This window comes from Leuresthes tenuis, unplaced genomic scaffold (assembly GCF_036924035.1).
Source record: "Leuresthes tenuis unplaced genomic scaffold, fLeuTen1.0.hap1 SCAF_11, whole genome shotgun sequence".
Lineage (NCBI taxonomy): Eukaryota > Metazoa > Chordata > Actinopteri > Atheriniformes > Atherinopsidae > Leuresthes > Leuresthes tenuis.
The window spans coordinates 33,022,803-33,041,561 of NW_027325365.1; the positions used below are offsets into that span (position 1 = coordinate 33,022,803).

Below are 18,759 nucleotides of genomic sequence, written 5' to 3' on the forward strand. Positions count from 1 at the left end.
ACCTGAAAGAGATATTGATGCGAGACCCGATCAAAAGCTTTTTCAAAGTCTAAATTTAAGATGACAAGCCGGGTGTTTCTGTCTCTAGCTTAATCAATGATGTCTGGAATCAGTACGAGGCTGTCGGTGAGTTGTTTCCCTGAGATGGCACAAGCCTGGTCTGGGTGAATTACCTCCTCTAAACTAGAGGACATCCGTGTCGCTAAAACCTTGCTAAAAAGTTTACAGTCAGAGTTTAAAAGTGTGATGGGCCTCCAATTCTTTAGGTCAGTCTTATCATTTTTTTTATAAAGTAGAGTCACTATTCCCACTCTAAAATTGTCAGGAAGTCGGTCGAGTTTTTCAAAATCTTTAAAAACATCTAAAATATCTGATGATAAAAGGTCCCAAAAGGTCAGATAGAATTCTGCAGGAAGCCCGTCTAAACCCGGAGCTCGACTTCTCTTAAAACCTGTTAGGCATTTTTTTAACTCTAAAGCAGTAAAATCCTGTGTCAAGTGTGCATTCTCTTTTACAGTTTTGTCAACGAATTTTAAAATTTCTGCCGATGTTTCCAAGTGCACTGCTTTCTCTTTGTACATGTTACTATAAAAGGTATGTAGAGTTTCAATCATCTCTTGTGTGGATTTTGTTAAAAACCCATCTTCTCTCTTTAGATTTTGAATACACTCCTTTTTATTTATAACTTTCTTAAAAAAGTACCATGTGCATGTTTCACCTTCCTCAATTTCCTGCTCCCTGCTTCTTACAAAAATTCCTTTACTCTTTATTTCTGCTAAAACTGACATTTCCTTTTTGACATCTTTGATTTCTTCATTAAAGTCTATGCCACACTGATTTAGTTTAAAGTAGCGCTGTAAGCGTTTCTGTAGTCCCATCATACATCTGTTCTCTTTCCTTTTTTTATGTTTACCTTGCTGTTTAAAAAAAGTCTGGGTCGTTTCCTTCACCATTTCCCACCATTGTGCATGTGTTTCGTAGAGGTCTTGAAGGGTTTGCTACTCTTTATAACATTCCCTGTACTGACTGACTATGATTTCATCCTCCAACAGGGAACAGTTGAGTTTCCACAGACCACTTCCTACCGTCACACCAGAAGGGGGTGAAAGGGTGCAGGAGAGCATAAGGTGGTCTGAAAAGAAAACAGGGGTTAATCTAACATCAGTGGGTGGGCAATCTCTAGTAAAGAAATAATCAATGCGAGAGTCTCTGGTGCCATCATGACTAAACCAGGTGAAGCCCTCCTCTCTGGGATGCATGGTTTTAAAACAGTCAGTAAGCTTAAAATCCCTGCACATGCCCTGAAGTAAAATCGAAGTCTTATCCATTTAAAAATCTCCCCCTGCTCTTTTTCTATCTTTTCTGCTCAAGATAAAGTTAAAATCCCCTCCTACAACTAAAGGTACTTGCCCTAGCATGTAAAGCTGTATATCTTCTAAAATGTCATACCTGTCATTTTTTCCATTGAAACCATAAATATTTAAGAGGTTAAAGTCTTGCCCCATAAAATTCAAGTGTGCTAAAAGTGCCCGTCCGTCTCTCACCACTGTGCTACCTTTCACCAGAACATGCGGATTTTTAAATAGAATGGCCACACCATCATTTTTATTTTGATTTGAGCCACTCCATATCGATAAATGGGGCCACGTTTCCTCACATTGTCTCTGGTTTTTTAAAAAAGGTAGTCCACATTCTTGTATTAAAAACACATCTGATTTTATGGAGTCTAAGAAGGATAAAATACTCTGGGCTCTTGTCTTTGATTTCACACTTCTCACATTTAGTGTTGAGAAGGTGAGAACCATTAAAAGGATAAAGGAAAGTAGGTATGTCATTTTCGTTTTTCTAAGTTATCAAAACAAATTACACACTCAGGTTATTTCTTGGGAAGCTATCTCTTCCTTCATGTCTTTAGGTGAAAAGTGAGTAGGGTGATCTATATTTCCTTTTCGGACTCTCGGTGTTGGCCTCTGACGCAATGTTGCATTTAACTTTGAGTCCCTGGGGGTTGATTGCAGAGCTAAAGTTAAAAAGGAGACCTCATTTTGTGAGTCGGAGGGGAAGACTCTAGGTTCTTCCACTGAAGAACTGTCTGAAAGGGACCTAACCCTTCCCCTCTTCTCTGATAACACTGGGGAATCAGAGGACAACTCAGATGCCGTCCTCTTCGGCTGTTGACCTTCGGGGAGGTGAGTATCTTCACTAGACTCACCTGTCTGCTCTTCCTCCTCATTTAGCGTTGCTCCACCCTCTGCCTGTGAATTCTCACAGACTTAAGCACTGAGTGGTGAGGCCTCTACAGGCCCTACCCCTTTTTGCTCCTCACTTCCAACCCAATCTTTTGGCGGGAAGTTTGAATTTATTGGGTCAACCTCTTCACTTTGTTCACCAACTGCCACCTCTGTTCCTTCTCTTTGTTGGCTTGACTGTGGCTTTAGCGTCTTTAATTTGTTGGCAAAAGATTTAGGGCAATCTCTGAAGAGGTGATTTAATTCTCCACAGAGATTACATTTCCTGCCATTTGGACACTCTCCAAAAGTGTGCCCAATTTCTCTGCACTTCCCACATATCACCTTGGTACAAGCCTCAACCAGGTGCCCATGCTCACCGCACTTGCGGCAGAGCTTGGGCTGCCCCTGGTAGTGGATGTAACCTCGGTTTTCGAGGTGGCCAGAGTGTCACTTTGCATCTCCGCCCACCCGCTGCACTGAGCAAGCTCCAATTTCAACTCCTATTGCTAAAAATACATTTAATATGTAGTCCTCGTATATAGGACATATCAGATATTAAACTGATAAGAACAGATACTACACTTGATCTTAGCCAAAAGGCCGAGAAGCGATAACTGTCCAATGGTTCACGTCCGAGGGCCCTTCCTGGCACATTGCGCACTTGTAGCGGTGTTCTTTTTATGGCCATAGGTGGCCAGAGTGTCACTTTGCACCTCCGCCCACCCGCTGCACTGAGCACTCTTCAGCCCTTTTAACTGATATAACTTTGCACTCCCGCACGCTCAAGCGAGCACCATTCAAGCAACATCGGCAGAGTCGCAACAAGTAAGGCGACTCTACTCAGAGAAGTCACTCTGCACAGTAACAAGATTTCTTTTGCACAGACAGAAAGGGCTTCACCCGCATAGGTAAAGCCTGCCAAAAATAGAAACAACTCATTAGTGCTGCTCTCCACAGAAGTTTTTAGTAAAAGGCAAAAGACTTGTACGTTATGAAGAGAAACCAGAGTACGATTATCCGTCACTGCGGGAGCAGGGCATCAGGCTAGTTGGAATAGCCACCTTCCCCATGGTGAGCTGTGCTTGGTTATTGCCTTATTGAGGCTTTGTTCTGACCGCTCATTCGGTGTTGCGTTTCTTTCAAGCAATTCTCCCGGTTAGCCCATACTCGGCTCGCTCCCAGAGCCGTCTTAAAGTCTACTTCGCATTCACTCTCTTTTCTCAGCAGACTCTTGGGATTTTATCTATAAAATGAATTCCTTCACTCAAACTATGTTAAAACAGCTTTGTCCTTCATATTTACCATGTCTAGAAAGATTTAAACAAAAAAACAACGTTGTACTTTGCAGTAAAAGAAAGAGCAAATCTAAAGTTTCAGGAATCCGAGAATAAGCTTACTTTCATGAGTTCTTCACGATTTCGGATTTTGCTATAAAATGAATTCCTTCACTCAAACTAAATTAAAACTGCTAAACTACTAATCTGTTACATGTAAGGCAGATTTCAAATTCACCGAAATAGGATCTAAGGGTATTCGGCCAATCAAGCTGTAGCAGCTTCGGTAAAAGCGTATAAGTTGAAGAGTTTGTGAATAAAGGTGTGCGCACACATAGTGAGCTGTAGGAAAGTAGGCAGGGGGCAATGCTGGCTGGGGTATATGTTCTTGTATGTTGTCTGACTGTTTGATTTGAATGTGTTGTGTAAGTGTCCTGTTGAATGTTACATGTTTGGGCTTTGACACGCTTCACTGTGGTTGTTAACTGTGTGGTGTGTCCTGAAATGTTATATGTTTGGGCTGTGTGACATGCTTAATGCTTGTCAGTAGCTACCCACTTATTCATATATAGCCACTGACAACATAAGAAGTCCGGACATACTTTGATAGTAGTTGTAGAAGTATCCTTATTGATAATAGATAAACTAATTCATAGTGATAGAACAGTAGATGAACAGGTGCCTGCACATGTCTCACGAAAATAAAATGGGTGTATGATTGCTGACGGCAGAGCCATACTGCCAAACTTATGAGTTCTTGTGGCAAACTTGATTCAGTGTCTTGACGTGTATACGCTGTTTCGCTGACTTGATTGTCACAAGAAACAAAGTGTGTTTGATAAGATCCGACGATTTTATTACGGGAGGATCAGTATGTATGGATTCTGATGTGACTGATAAACCCATTCGTATCTTAAGCATAATCTAATACGTGAGACAACGCCCTGGCACACAATCAAAAAAAAAAAAGAGAGAGCGGTTTTGTGTCACCACAGTCCATAATGTAGAAAAGAGAGAAAAAAGCCTTTCTGATTTGGTATGTGTGCTAACAGTGCAGAGTGTAGAGAAAAGAGAGCAAAGAAAGCCGTTTTGGTGTCACGGGTGTTGTGACTTACACACACATTTCTGAATTGAGAAAGGAAATTATTTTAGAGGAAGCACTAGAGTTTAGATCCCACATTTGTTGATAGGCATTCATTTATTTCTTCACTTCTGATGAAGTTTCAACAATAAACAACATACTTTGTATTATGAGAAAGAACCAGACTCATTCTTCAGGAATCCGAAAAAAAGCTCTATTTTACGAGTTATGCACGAGTTCGGATTCTCCTATAAAACGAATTCCTTAACTCAAACCAAGTTAAGACTGCTTTGTCCTTCATATTTATTCATGTCTAATCAAGTTTCAACGATAAACAACGTTGTACTTTGTAGAATGAGAGAGAACTTCTTCAGCAATAAGCATCTCTCGACATATGACGAAGTACAGATTTTGCTATAAAATTAATTCCTTCTATCAGCCTGACTTAAAACTGTTTGTCCTCCTTATTTATCCACTTCAAATCAAATTTCAACAATTAAAAAAATTTTGTAGTTTGAGAAAGAACAACTTAATCTTCAGCAATCAGTAAAAAAAGAGGGTAAGAAAAGGTGCAAATGCCAACCATACATCACTAAAAGGTGGAGCGGAAGTATTCGGCTGCAAGTAGATGTGAATGTCCGACCATAATTTGTAAAAAGCGGGTAAGAAAAGGTTCGAATGCCCGACTATACACCATCAAAAGCTGGAGCGGAGGTGTTCCGCTGTAAGACGGTGTTAATGTCCGACCATAGTTGGTAAAAAGCAGTTAAGAAAAGGTTCGAATATCCAACCAAACATAATCAAAAGCGGGAGCAGAGCTGTTCGACTGCAAGTAGGTGTGAATGTCAGATCATAATTTGCAAAAAGCTGATGAGAAAGGGTGAGAATGCCCGACTATACACCATCAAATGCGGGAGCGGAAGTGTTCAGTTCTGAGTAGGTGTGAATGTCCGACCATAATTGCTGAAAAATATGTTAAAAAAGGTAAGAATGCCGGTCCATACATCATCAAAAGCGGGAGAAGTGGTGTTCGGCTGCAAGTAGGTGTGAATGTCCAGCCATAATTACTCACAAACGGGTAAGAAAAGGTAGTATTGCCAGACCATACATGATCAAAACAGGGAGCGGAGGTGGTTCAGCTGCAAGAAGGGGTGAATGTCCGACTAAAGTTCAAATATATTAACAAAAGTGGGAGGAGAGGTCTTTGGATGAGAGTGGTTGAGAATTTCCAACCATAATCTACAAAATGCGGTGAAAAAAAAGGTGTGATAGAACACTAAAAGGTGGAGCGGAAGTGTTCGGCTGCAAGAAGGTGTGAATGTCCGACTATATTTGGTGAAAAGCAGGTGAAGCAAGGTCTGAATGCCCAACCTTACATCATCAAAAGCGAGATCAGAGGTGTTTGGCTGCAAGAAGGCCATAGTTTGCCAAAAGCGGGTAAGGTGCGAATGACCGACTAAATATCAACAAAAGTGGGGGCGGAGGTCTTCGGATGCAAGTGGGTGTGAATATCCCACCATACAAGTATGGTGGAGAGGAAGCTGTGAATGGCCGACCATAGTTTGCAAAAAGCGAGTGAGAAAAGGTGCAAATGTCCAACCACACATGATCAAAAAAGGGAGCGGAGGTGTTTGGCTGCGACAAGGTGTGAATTTCCACTCATAATTAATGAAAAGCGGGCAACGAGTAGGTTCGAATGCCCAACCATACATCATCAACAGCAGGAGGGGATGTGTTCGGCTACAAGAAGGTTTGAATGTCCAAGCATAGTTTGTAAAAAGCGGGTAAGAAAAGGTTAGAATGCTCGACTATACACCATCAAAAGAGGGAGCGGAGGTGTTCCGCTGTAAGAAGGTGTGAATGTCCGACCATAGTTTGTAAAAAGCGGATAAGAAAAGGTGAAAATACCCGACTCTACACAATCAATAGCTGTAGCGGAGGTGTTCCGCTGTAAGACGGTGTGAATGTCCGACCATAGTTGGTAAAAAGCGGGTAAGAAAAGGTTAAAATACCCGACTGTACACAATCAATAGCGGGAGCGGAGTTGTTCAGCTACAAGAAGGTGTGAAAGTCCACCCATGTTTTGTAAAAAGCGGGTAACAAAAGGTTCGAATGCCCGAATATATACCATCAAAAGCGGAAGCGGAGGTGTTCGGCTGCAAGAAGGTGTGAACGTCCGACCAAAGTTTGTAAAAAGCAGTTAAGAAAAAGTTCGAATATCCAACCAAACATAATTATAAGCGGGAGCAGAGCTGTTCGACTGCAAGTAGGTGTGAATGTCAGATCATAATATGCAAAAAGCTGATGAGAAAGGGTGAGAATTCGGGAACGGAAGTCTTCGGCTGTGAGTAGGTGTGAATGTCCGACCATAATTGCTGAAAAATGTGTTAGAAAAGACTAGAATGCTGGACCATACATCATCAAAAGCGGGAGAATTGGTGATCAGCTGCAAGAAGGTCTGAATGTCCACCAATTACTGAAAAATCGACTACAACAAAGAACAACATTGGACTTTGCAGTAGAAGAAGTTGAAATCGATCTAGACATTGATAAATATGAAGGACAAAGCAGTTTTAACTTGGTTTGAGTGAAGGAATTCATTTTATACATAAAATCCCAAATCATGCAGAATGTATGAAAATAAACTTATTCTCGGATTCCTGATCCTTCAGTGTTGCTCTTTCCTCTACTGCGAAATCCAATGTTGTTCTTTGTTGAAATAAATCTAGACATTGATAGATATGAAGGACAAAGCAGTTTTAAAATGGTTTGAGTGAAGTAATTCATTTTATAGCAAAATCCCAAATCATGCAGAACGTATGAAAATAAGCTTATTCTCGGATTCCTGATCCTTCAGTGTTGCTCTTTCTTCTACTGCAAAATACAATGTTGCTCTTTGGTGAAGTCGATCTAGACATAGATAAATATGAAGGACAATGCAGTTTTCACTTGGTTTGAGTGAAGGAATTCATTTTATACATAAAATCCCAAATCATGCAGAACTCATGAAAATAAGCTTATTCTCGGATTCCGAAAACTTTTGATTTAATCTTTCTTTTACTGCAAAGTACAACGTTGTTTTTTGTTTAAATCTATCTGGACATTGATAAATACCAGCCGAACATCTCTGCTGCCACTTTTGATAATTTATGGTTGGGCATTCTTACCTTATCTTACCCGCTTTTTACAAATTATGATCTGACATTCACACCCACTTGCAGTCGAACACCTTCTCTCCCGCTTATGATCATGTGCGGTTTGATATTCGAAAATCTTCTTTCATGTTTTCTAGCAATTATTAATGGACATTCAGACCGTATTACAGCGGAGTTCATCCGCTCCCTCTTTTGATAGTGTATGTTCGGGCATTTGAACCTTTCCCTATCCGCTTTTTACAAACTTAAGTCGAACATTCATACCTTCTTTCAGCTGAACACATCCTCTCCTGCTTTTGTTGATGTATGATTGGGCATTCGCACCTTTTTTTACCCATTTTCAGGAATTATGGGTGGACATTCAGACATCCGCTCCCTCTTTCGATCATACATTGTTGGGCATTCGCACCTTGTCTTGCCCGCTTTTTACAAACCATGGTCGGACTTTCACACCTTTTAGTAGCCGAACAACTCCGCTCCCGCTATTGATTGTGTACAGTCGGGTATTTTAACCTTTTCTTACCCGCTTTTTACCAACTATGGTCGGACATTCACACCTTCTTACAGCGGAACTCCTCCGCTCCCTCTTTTGATGGTGTATGTTCGGTCATTCGAACCTTTTCTTACCCGCTTTTTACAAACTACGGTCGGATATTCAAACCTTCTTGTAGCCGAACACATCCATTCCTGCTTTTGATGATGTATGGTTGGGCATTCGAACCTACTTGTTGCCCGCTTTTAATTAATTATGGGTGGATATTCACACCTTGTTGCTGCCAAACACCTCCGCTCCCTTTTTTGATCATGTATGCTTTCACATTCGCACCTTCTCTCACCCGCTTTTTACTATGGTCGGCCATTCACAACTTCCTCTCCACCATACCTGTATGGTGGGATATTCACACCCACTTGCGTCCAAAGACCTCCGCCCCCACTTTTGTTGATATTTAGTCGGTCATTCGCACGGTCATTTTGGCAAACTCCCGCTATTGATTGTGTACAGTCGGGTATTTTAACGTTTTCTTACCCGCTTTTTACAAACTATGGTCGGACATTCAAACCTTCTTGTAGCCAAACACATCCACTCCTGCTTTTGATGAAGTATGGTTGGGCATTCGAACCTACTTGTTGCCCGCTTTTCATTAATTATGGGTGGACATTCACACCTTGTCGCAGCCAAACACCTCCGCTCCCTGTTTTGATAATGTATGGTTTGACATTCGCACCTTTTCTCACCCGCTTTTTGCAAACTATGGTCGGCCATTCACAGCTTCCTCTCCACCATACTTGTATGGTGGGATATTCACACCCACTTGCATCCGAAGACCTTTGCCCCCACTTTTGTTGATATTTAGTCGGACATTCGCACCTTACCCGCTTTTGGCAAACTATGGCCTTCTTGCAGCCAAACACCTCTGATCTCGCTTTTGATGATGTAAGGTTGGGCATTCAAACCTTGCTTAACCTGCTTTTCACCAAATATAGTCGGACATTCACAACTTCTTGCAGCCGAACACTTCCGCTCCACCTTTTAGTGTTCTATGACACCTTTTTTTTCACCGCATTTTATAGATTATGGTTGGAAATTCTCAACCACTCTCATCCGAAGACCTCTCCTCCCGCTTTTGTTAATATATTTGAACTTAAGTCGGACATTCAGACCTTCTTGCAGCTGAACCCCTCTGCTCCCGCTTTTGATGATGTATAGTCGGGCTTCCGAGCCTTTTCTTCCCGGTTTTTACAAACTATGATTGGACATTCAGACCTTCTTGCAGCCGAAAACCTCCGCTCCTTCTTTTGATCATAAATTGTCGGGCATTCGCACCTTTTCTTACCCGCTTTTTACAAACCATGGTCGGACTTTCACACCTTTTAGTAGCTGAACAACTCCGCTCCCGCTATTGATTGTGTACAGTCGGGTATTTTAACCTTTTCTTACCCGCTTTTTACCAACTATGGTCGGACATTCACACCTTCTTACAGCGGAAAACCTCCGCTCCCTCTTTTGATGGTGTATGTTCGGGCATTCGAACCTTTTCTTAACCGCTTTTTACAAACTATGGTCGGACATTCAAACCTTCGTGTAGCCAAACACATCCACTCCTTCTTTTGATGATGTATGGTTTGGCATTCGAACCTACTTGTTGCCCGCTTTTCATTAATTATGGGTGGACATTCACACCTTGTCGCAGCCAAACACCTCCGCTCCCTGTTTTGATCATGTATGTTTTGAAATTCGCGCCTTTTCTCACCCGCTTTTTGCAAACTATGGTCGGCCATTCACAGCTTCCTCTCCACCATACTTGTATGGTGGGATATTCACACCCACTTGCATCCGAAGACCTCTGCCCCCACTTTTGTTGATATTTAGTCGGTCATTCGCACCTTACCCGCTTTTGGCAAACTATGGCCTTCTTGCAGCCAAACACCTCTGATCTCGCTTTTGATGATGTAAGGTTGGGCTATCAGACCTTGCTTCACCTGCTTTTCACCAAATATAGTCGGACATTCACACCTTCTTGCAGCCGAACACTTCCGCTCCACCTTTTAGTGTTCTATGACACCTTTTTTTTCACCGCATTTTATAGATTATGGTTGGAAATTCTAAACCACTCTCATCCGAAGACCTCTCCTCCCGCTTTTGTTAATATATTTGAACTTAAGTCGGACATTCAGACCTTCTTGCAGCTGAACACCTCTGCTCCTGCTTTTGATGGTATATAGTCAGGCTTTCGAGCCTTTTCTCATCAGCTTTTTGCCTCCGCTCCCTCTTTTGATCATACATTGTTGGGCATTCGCACCTTGTCTTACCCGCTTTTTACTAACTTTAGTCAGAAATTCACACCTTGCAGCTGAACCACCTCCGCTCCCTGTTTTGATCATGTATGGTCTGGCAATACTACCTTTTCTTACCCGTTTGTGGGTAATTATGGCTTGACATTCACACCTACTTGCAGCCGAACACCACTTCTCCCGCTTTTGATGATGTATGGTCCAGCATTCTAGTCTTTTCTAACACATTTTTCAGCCATTACGGTCGGACATTCACACCTACTCACAGCCGAACACTTCCGCTCCTGCATTTGATGGTGTATAGTCAGGCATTCTCACCCTTTCTCATCAGCTTTTTGCATATTATGATCTGACATTCACACCTACTTGCAGTCGAACAGCTCTGCTCCCGCTTTTAATTATGTTTGGTTGGATATTCGAACCTTTTCTTAACTGCTTTTTACCAACTATGGTCGGACATTCACACCGTCTTACAGCGGAACACCTCCGCTCCAGCTTTTGATGGTGTATAGTCGGGCATTCTAACCTTTTCTTACCCTCTTTTTGTACTGATTGCTGAAGATTAAGTTGTTCTTTCTCAAACTACAAAATTTTTTTAATTGTTGAAATTTGATTTGAAGTGGATAAATAAGGAGGACAAACAGTTTTAAGTCAGGCTGATAGAAGGAATTAATTGTATAGCAAAATCTGTACTTCGTCATATGTCGAGAGATGCTTATTGCTGAAGAAGTTCTATCTCATTCTACAAAGTACAACGTTGTTTATCGTTGAAACTTGATTAGACATGAATAAATATGAAGGACAAAGCAGTCTTAACTTGGTTTGAGTTAAGGAATTCGTTTTATAGGAGAATCCGAATTCGTGCATAACTCGTAAAATAGAGCTTTTTTTCGGATTCCTGAAGAATGAGTCTGGTTCTTTCTCATAATACAAAGTATGTTGTTTGTTGTTGAAACTTCATCAGAAGTGAAGAAATAAATGAATGCCTATCAACAAATGTGGGATCTAAACTCTAGTGCTTCCTCTAAAATAATTTCCTTTCTCAATTCAGAAATGTGTGTGTAAGTCACAACACCCGTGACACCAAAACGGCTTTCTTTGCTCTCTTTTCTCTACACTCTGCACTGTTAGCACACATACCAAATCAGAAAGGCTTTTTTCTCTCTTTTCTACATTATGGACTGTGGTGACACAAAACCGCTCTCTCTTTTTTTTTTTTGATTGTGTGCCAGGGCGTTGTCTCACGTATTAGATTATGCTTAAGATACGAATGGGTTTATCAGTCACATCAGAATCCATACATACTGATCCTCCCGTAATAAAATCGTCGGATCTTATCAAACACACTTTGTTTCTTGTGACAATCAAGTCAGCGAAACAGCGTATACACGTCAAGACACTGAATCAAGTTTGCCACAAGAACTCATAAGTTTGGCAGTATGGCTCTGCCGTCAGCAATCATACACCCATTTTATTTTCGTGAGACATGTGCAGGCACCTGTTCATCTACTGTTCTATCACTATGAATTAGTTTATCTATTATCAATAAGGATACTTCTACAACTACTATCAAAGTATGTCCGGACTTCTTATGTTGTCAGTTGCTATATATGAATAAGTGGGTAGCTACTGACAAGCATTAAGCATGTCACACAGCCCAAATATATAACATTTCAGGACACACCACACAGTTAACAACCACAGTGAAGCGTGTCAAAGCCCAAACATGTAACATTCAACAGGACACTTACACAACACATTCAAATCAAACAGTCAGACAACATACAAGAACATATACCCCAGCCGGCAATGCTCCCTGCCTACTTTCCTACAGCTCACTATGTGTGCGCACACCTTTATTCACAAACTCTTCAACTTATACGCTTTTACCGAAGCTGCTACAGCTTGATTGGCCGAATACCCTTAGATCCTATTTCGGTGAATTTGACATCTGCCTTACATGTAACAGATTAGCAGTTTAGCAGTTTTAATTTAGTTTGAGTGAAGGAATTCATTTTATAGCAAAATCCGAAATCGTGAAGAACTCATGAAAGTAAGCTTATTCTCGGATTCCTGAAACTTTAGATTTGCTCTTTCTTTTACTGCAAAGTACAATGTTGTTTTTTTGTTTAAATCTTTCTAGACATGGTAAATATGAAGGACAAAGCAGTTTTAACATAGTTTGAGTGAAGGAATTCATTTTATAGATAAAATCCCAAGAGTCTGCTGAGAAAAGAGAGTGAATGCGAAGTAGACTTTAAGATGGCTCTGGGAGCGAGCCGAGTATGGGCTAACCGGGAGAATTGCTTGAAAGAAACGCAACACCGAATGAGCGGTCAGAACAAAGCCTCAATAAGGCAAGGCAGCCATCGAATAGGGCCCGATTGTTCCTACTTGGTCAGCCGAGGAGCAAGGGGGGGGGGGCAAGCGTCTCAACCAAGCACAGCTCACCATGGGGAAGGTGGCTATTCCAACTAGCCTGATGCCCTGCTCCCGCAGTGACGGATAATCGTACTCTGGTTTCTCTTCATAACGTCTTTTGCCTTTTACTAAAAACTTCTGTGGAGAGCAGCACTAATGAGTTGTTTCTATTTTTGGCAGGCTTTACCTATGCGGGTGAAGCCCTTTCTGTCTGTGCAAAAGAAATCTTGTTACTGTGCAGAGTGACTTCTCTGAGTAGAGTCGCCTTACTTGTTGCGACTGTGCCAATGTTCGAAGCTGAAGTGCAAAGTTGTTCCTTGAATGGTGCTCGCTTGAGCGTGCGGGAGTGCAAAGTTATACCAGTTAAAAGGGCTGAAGAGTGCTCAGTGCAGCGGGTGGGCGGAGGTGCAAAGTGACACTCTGGCCACCTATGGCCATAAAAAGAATACTGCTACAAGTGCGCATTGTGCCAGGAAGGGCCCTCGGACGTGAACCAGTGGACAGTTATCGCTTCTCGTCCTTTTGGCTGAGCTCAAGTGTAGTATCTGTTCTTATCAGTTTAATGTCTGATATGTCCTCTATACGAGGACTACATGTTAAATGGATTGTTTGCAATAGGAGTTGAAAAAGGAGCTTGCTCCGTTCACTTCAAGCATCGACCCATTACTGCAGTGCCGCTGGGAACGGTGCGCTCTTCTCTGCTCTTGTGAAAAAGCAAACAGCGGTGCAGGATGGAAGTTTCAGGGAGCCCAAGATGAAACTTTCTTTTAGTCTGCTGAGAAAAGAGAGTGAATGCGAAGTAGACTTTAACACGGCTCTGGGAGCAAGCCGAGTGCGGGCTAACCGGGAGAATTGCTTGAAAGAAACGCGACACCGAATGAGCGGTCAGAACAAAGCCTCAATACGGTGTTCCCGTGGTGTTTTTGTTGCTGCCTTGTCTTTTGCACAGAGTAAAAGACAAGGCAATTTTGTAGTTTGAGAAAGAACAACTTAATCTTCAGCAATCAGTATAAAAAGAGGGTAAGAAAAGGTGCAAATGCCAACAATACATCACTAAAAGGTGGAGCGGAAGTATTCGGCTGCAAGTAGGTGTGAATGTCCGACCATAATTTGTAAAAAGCGGGTAAGACAAGGTTCGAATGCCCGACTATATATTACCAAAAGCGAGAGGAGAGGTCTTCGGATGAGAGTGGGTGAGAATTTCCAACCATAATCTATAAAATGCGGTGAAAAAAAGGTGTGAATGCCCCATAGAACACTAAAAGGTAGAGCGGAAGTGTTCGGCTGCAAGAAGGTGTGAATGTCCGACTATATTTGGTGAAAAGCAGGTGAAGCAAGGTCTGAATGCCCAACCTTACATCATCAAAAGCGAGATCAGAGGTGTTTGGCTGCAAGAAGGCCATAGTTTGCCAAAATGACCGTGCGAATGACCGACTAAATATCAACAAAAGTGGGGGCGGAGGTCTTCGGACGCAAGTGGGTGTGAATATCCCACCATACAGGTATGGTGGAGAGGAAGCTGTGAATGGCCGACCATAGTAAAAAGAGGGTGAGAGAAGGTGCGAATGTCAAACCATACATGATCAAAACAGGGAGCGGAGGTGTTTGGCAGCGACAAGGTGTGAATATCCACCCATAATTAATTAAAAGCGGGCAACAAGTAGGTTCGAATGCCCAACCATACATCATCAAAAGCAGGAATGGATGTGTTCGGCTACAAGAAGGTTTGAATATCCGACCGTAGTTTGTAAAAAGCGGGTAAGAAAAGGTTCGAAAGCCCGAACATACACCATCAAAAGAGGGAGCGGAGGAGTTCCGCTGTAAGAAGGTTAGAATGTCCGACCATAGTTGGTAAAAAGCGGGTAAGAAAAGGTTAAAATACCCGACTGTACACAATCAATAGCGGGAGAGGAGTTGTTCGGCTACGAAAAGGTGTGAAAGTCCGACCATGGTTTTTAAAAAGCGGGTAAGAAAAGGTGCGAATGCCCGACAATGTATGATCAAAAGAGGGAGCGGAGGTTTTCGGCTGCAAAGTCTGAATGTCCAACCATAATTTGTAAAAACCGGGGATGAAAAGGCTCGAAAGCCCGACTATATACCATCAAATGCGGGAGCGGAAGTGTTCAGCTGCAAGAAGGTCTGAATGTCCGACTTAAGTTCAAATATATTAACAAAAGCGGGAGGAGAGGTATTTGGATGAGAGTGGTTGAGAATTTCCAACCATAATCTATAAAATGCGGTGAAAAAAAAGGTGTTATAGAACACTAAAAGTTGGAGCGGAAGTGTTCGGCTGCAAGAAGGTGTGAATGTCCGATTATATTTGGTGAAAAGCAGGTGAAGCAAGGTCTGATAGCCCAACCTTACGTCATCAAAAGCGAGATCAGAGGTGTTTGGCTGCAAGAAGGCCATAGTTTGCCAAAAGCGGGTAAGGTGCGAATGACCGACTAAATATCAACAAAAGTGGGGGCGGAGGTCTTCGGATGCAAGTGGGTGTGAAAATCCCACCATACAAGTATGGTGGAGAGGAAGCTGTGAATGGCCGACCATAGCTTGCAAAAAGCGGGTGAGAGAAGGTGCGAATGTCCAACCATATATGATCAAAACAGGGAGCGGAGGTGTTTGGCTGCGACAAGGTGTGAATAACCACCCATAATTAATGAAAAGCGGGCAACAAGTAGGTTCGAATGCCCAACCATACATCATCAAAAGCAGGAGTGGATGTGTTTGGCTACAAGAAGGTTTTAATGTCCGAGCATAGTTTGTAAAAAGCGGTTAAGAAAAGGTTCAAATGCCCGAACATACACCATCAAAAGAGGGAGCGGAGGTGTTCCGCTGTAAGAAGGTGTGAATGTCCGATCATAGTTGGTAAAAAGCAGGTAAGAAAACGTTAAAATACCCGACTGTACACAACCAATTGCGGGAGCAGAGTTGTTCGGCTACAAGAAGGTGTGATAGTCCGACCATGGTTTGTAAAAAGCGGGTAAGAAAAGTTGCGAATGCCCGACAATGTATGATCAAAAAGAGGGAGCGGAGGTTTTCGGCTACAAGAAGGTTTGAATGTCCGACCATAGTTTGTAAAAAGCGGGTAAGAAAAGGTTCGAATGCCCAACTATACACCATCAAAAGCGGGAGCGGAGGTGTTCCGCTGCAAGAAGGTGTGAACGTCCGACCAAAGTTTGTAAAAAGCAGTTAAGAAAAGGTTCGAATATCCAACCAAACACAATCAAAAGCGGGAGCAGAGCTGTTCGACTGCAAGTAGGTGTGAATGTCAGATCATAATTTGCAAAAAGCTGATGAGAAAGGGTGAGAATGCCCGACTATACACCATCAAATGCGGGAGCGGAAGTGTTCGGCTGTGAGTAGGTGTGAATGTCCGACCATAATTGCTGAAAAATGTGTTAGAAAAGACTAGAATGCCGGACCATACATCATCAAAAGCGGGAGAAGTGGTGTTCGGCTGCAAGTAGGTGTGATTGTCCAGCCATAATTACTCACAAACGGGTAAGAAAAGGTAGTATTGCCAGACCATACATGATCAAATCAGGGAGCAGTGGTGGTTCAGCTGCAAGGTGTGAATTTCTGACTAAAGTTTGTAAAAAGCGGGTAAGACAAGATGCGAATGCCCGACAATGTATGATCAAAAGAGGGAGCGGAGGTTTTCGGCTGCAAGGTCTGAATGTCCAACCATAATTTGTAAAAACTGGGGATGAAAAGGCTCGAAAGCCCGACTATATACCATCAAAAGCGGGAGCGGAGGTGTTCAGCTGCAAGAAGGTCTGAATGTCCGACTTAAGTTCAAATATATTAACAAAAGCTGGAGGAGAGGTCTTTGGATGAGAGTGGTTAAGAATTTCCAACCATAATCTATAAAATGCGGTGAAAAAAAAGGTGTTATAGAACACTAAAAGGTGGAGCAGAAGTGTTCGGCTGCAAGAAGGTGTGAATGTCCGACTATATTTGGTGAAAAGCAGGTGAAGCAAGGTCTGATAGCCCAACCTTACGTCATCAAAAGCGAGATCAGAGGTGTTTGGCTGCAAGAAGGCCATAGTTTGCCAAAAGCGGGTAAGGTGCGAATGACTGACTAAATATCAACAAAAGTGGGGGCAGAGGTCTTCGGATGCAAGTGGGTGTGAAAATTTCACCATACAAGTATGGTGGAGAGGAAGCTGTGAATGGCCGACCATAGCTTGCAAAAAGCGGGTGAGAGAAGGTGCGAATGTCCAACCATATATGATCAAAACAGGGAGCGGAGGTGTTTGGCTGCGACAAGGTGTGAATAACCACCCATAATTAATGAAAAGCGGGCAAAAAGTAGGTTCGAATGCCCAACCATACATCATCAAAAGCAGGAGTGGATGTGTTTGGCTACAAGAAGGTTTTAATGTCCGAGCATAGTTTGTAAAAAGCGGTTAAGAAAAGGTTCAAATGCCCGAACATACACCATCAAAAGAGGGAGCGGAGGTGTTCCGCTGTAAGACGGTGTGAATGTCCGACCATAGTTGGTAAAAAGCGGGTAAGAAAAGGTTAAAATACCCGACTGTACACAATCAATAGCGGGAGCGGAGTTGTTCAGCTACTAGAAGGTGTGAAAGTCCACACATGGTTTGTAAAAAGCGGGTAAAAAAAGGTACGAAAGCCCGAATATATACCATCAAAAGCGGAAGCGGAGGTGTTCGGCTGCAAGAAGGTGTGAACGTCCGACCAAAGTTTGTAAAAAGCAGTTAAGAAAAGGTTCGAATATCCAACCAAACATAATTAAAAGCGGGAGCAGAGCTGTTCGACTGCAAGTAGGTGTGAATGTCAGATCATAATATGCAAAAAGCTGATGAGAAAGGGTGAGAATGCCCGACTATACACCATCAAATGCGGGAGCGGAAGTGTTCGGCTGTGAGTAGGTGTGAATGTCAGATCATAATTTGCAAAAAGCTAATGAGAAAGGGTGAGAATGCCCGACTATACACCATCAAATGCGGGAGCGGAGTTGTTCGGCTGTGAGTAGGTGTGAATGTCCGACCATAATTGCTGAAAAATGTGTTAGAAAAGGTAAGAATGCCAGTCCATACATCATCAAAAGCAAGAGAGGTGGTGTTCGGCTGCAAGTAGGTGTGAATGTCCAGCCATAATTACTCACAAACGGGTAAGAAAAGGTAGTATTGCCAGACCATACATGATCAAAAGCGGGAGTGGAGGTGATCAGCTGCAAGAAGGTCTGAATGTCCACCAATTACTGAAAAATTTACTACAACAAAGAACAATATTGGACTTTGCAGTAGAAGTTGGAATCGATCTAGACATTGATAAATATGAAGGACAAAGCAGTTTAAACTTGGTTTGAGTGAAGGAATTCATTTTATACATAAAATCCGAAATCATGCAGAACGTATGAAAAAAAGCTTATTCTCGGATTCCTGATCTTTCAGTGTTGCTCTTTCTTCTACTGCAAAATACAATGTTGCTCTTTGTTGAAGTTGATCTAGACATTGATAAATATGAAGGACAAAGCAGTTTTCACTTGGTTTGAGTGAAGGAATTCATTTTATACATAAAATCCCAAATCATGCAGAATGTATGAAGATAAGCTTATTCTCGGATTCCTGATCTTTCAGTGTTGCTCTTTCCTCTACTGCGAAATCCAATGTTGTTCTTTGTTGAAATCGATCTAGACATTGATAAATATGAAGGACAAAGCAGGTTTAACTTGGTTTGAGTGAAAGAATTCATTTTATAGCAAAATCCCAAATCATGCAGAACGTATGACAATAAGCTTATTCTCGGATTCCTGATCCTTCAGTGTTGCTCTTTCT

General features: G+C 42.2%; 3 non-coding genes and 1 pseudogene across 3 annotated transcripts; 2 read left to right on the top strand and 2 right to left on the bottom strand.

Annotated features, from left to right (window-relative positions):
- Positions 1-2,657: 2,657 nt before the first annotated feature.
- LOC140318746 (U2 spliceosomal RNA) lies at positions 2,658-2,843 on the bottom strand. Its single transcript, XR_011917892.1, has one exon. It is a non-coding gene; the product is annotated as a U2 spliceosomal RNA (small nuclear RNA).
- A 285-nt stretch (positions 2,844-3,128) lies between these two features.
- LOC140318702 (U5 spliceosomal RNA) lies at positions 3,129-3,242 on the bottom strand. The gene has a single exon (XR_011917855.1). It is a non-coding gene; the product is annotated as a U5 spliceosomal RNA (small nuclear RNA).
- A 9,803-nt stretch (positions 3,243-13,045) lies between these two features.
- On the top strand, positions 13,046-13,153 carry LOC140318731 (U5 spliceosomal RNA; annotated as a pseudogene).
- A 308-nt stretch (positions 13,154-13,461) lies between these two features.
- LOC140318741 (U2 spliceosomal RNA) lies at positions 13,462-13,652 on the top strand. Its single transcript, XR_011917887.1, has one exon. It is a non-coding gene; the product is annotated as a U2 spliceosomal RNA (small nuclear RNA).
- The last annotated feature ends 5,107 nt before the right edge of the window (positions 13,653-18,759 follow it).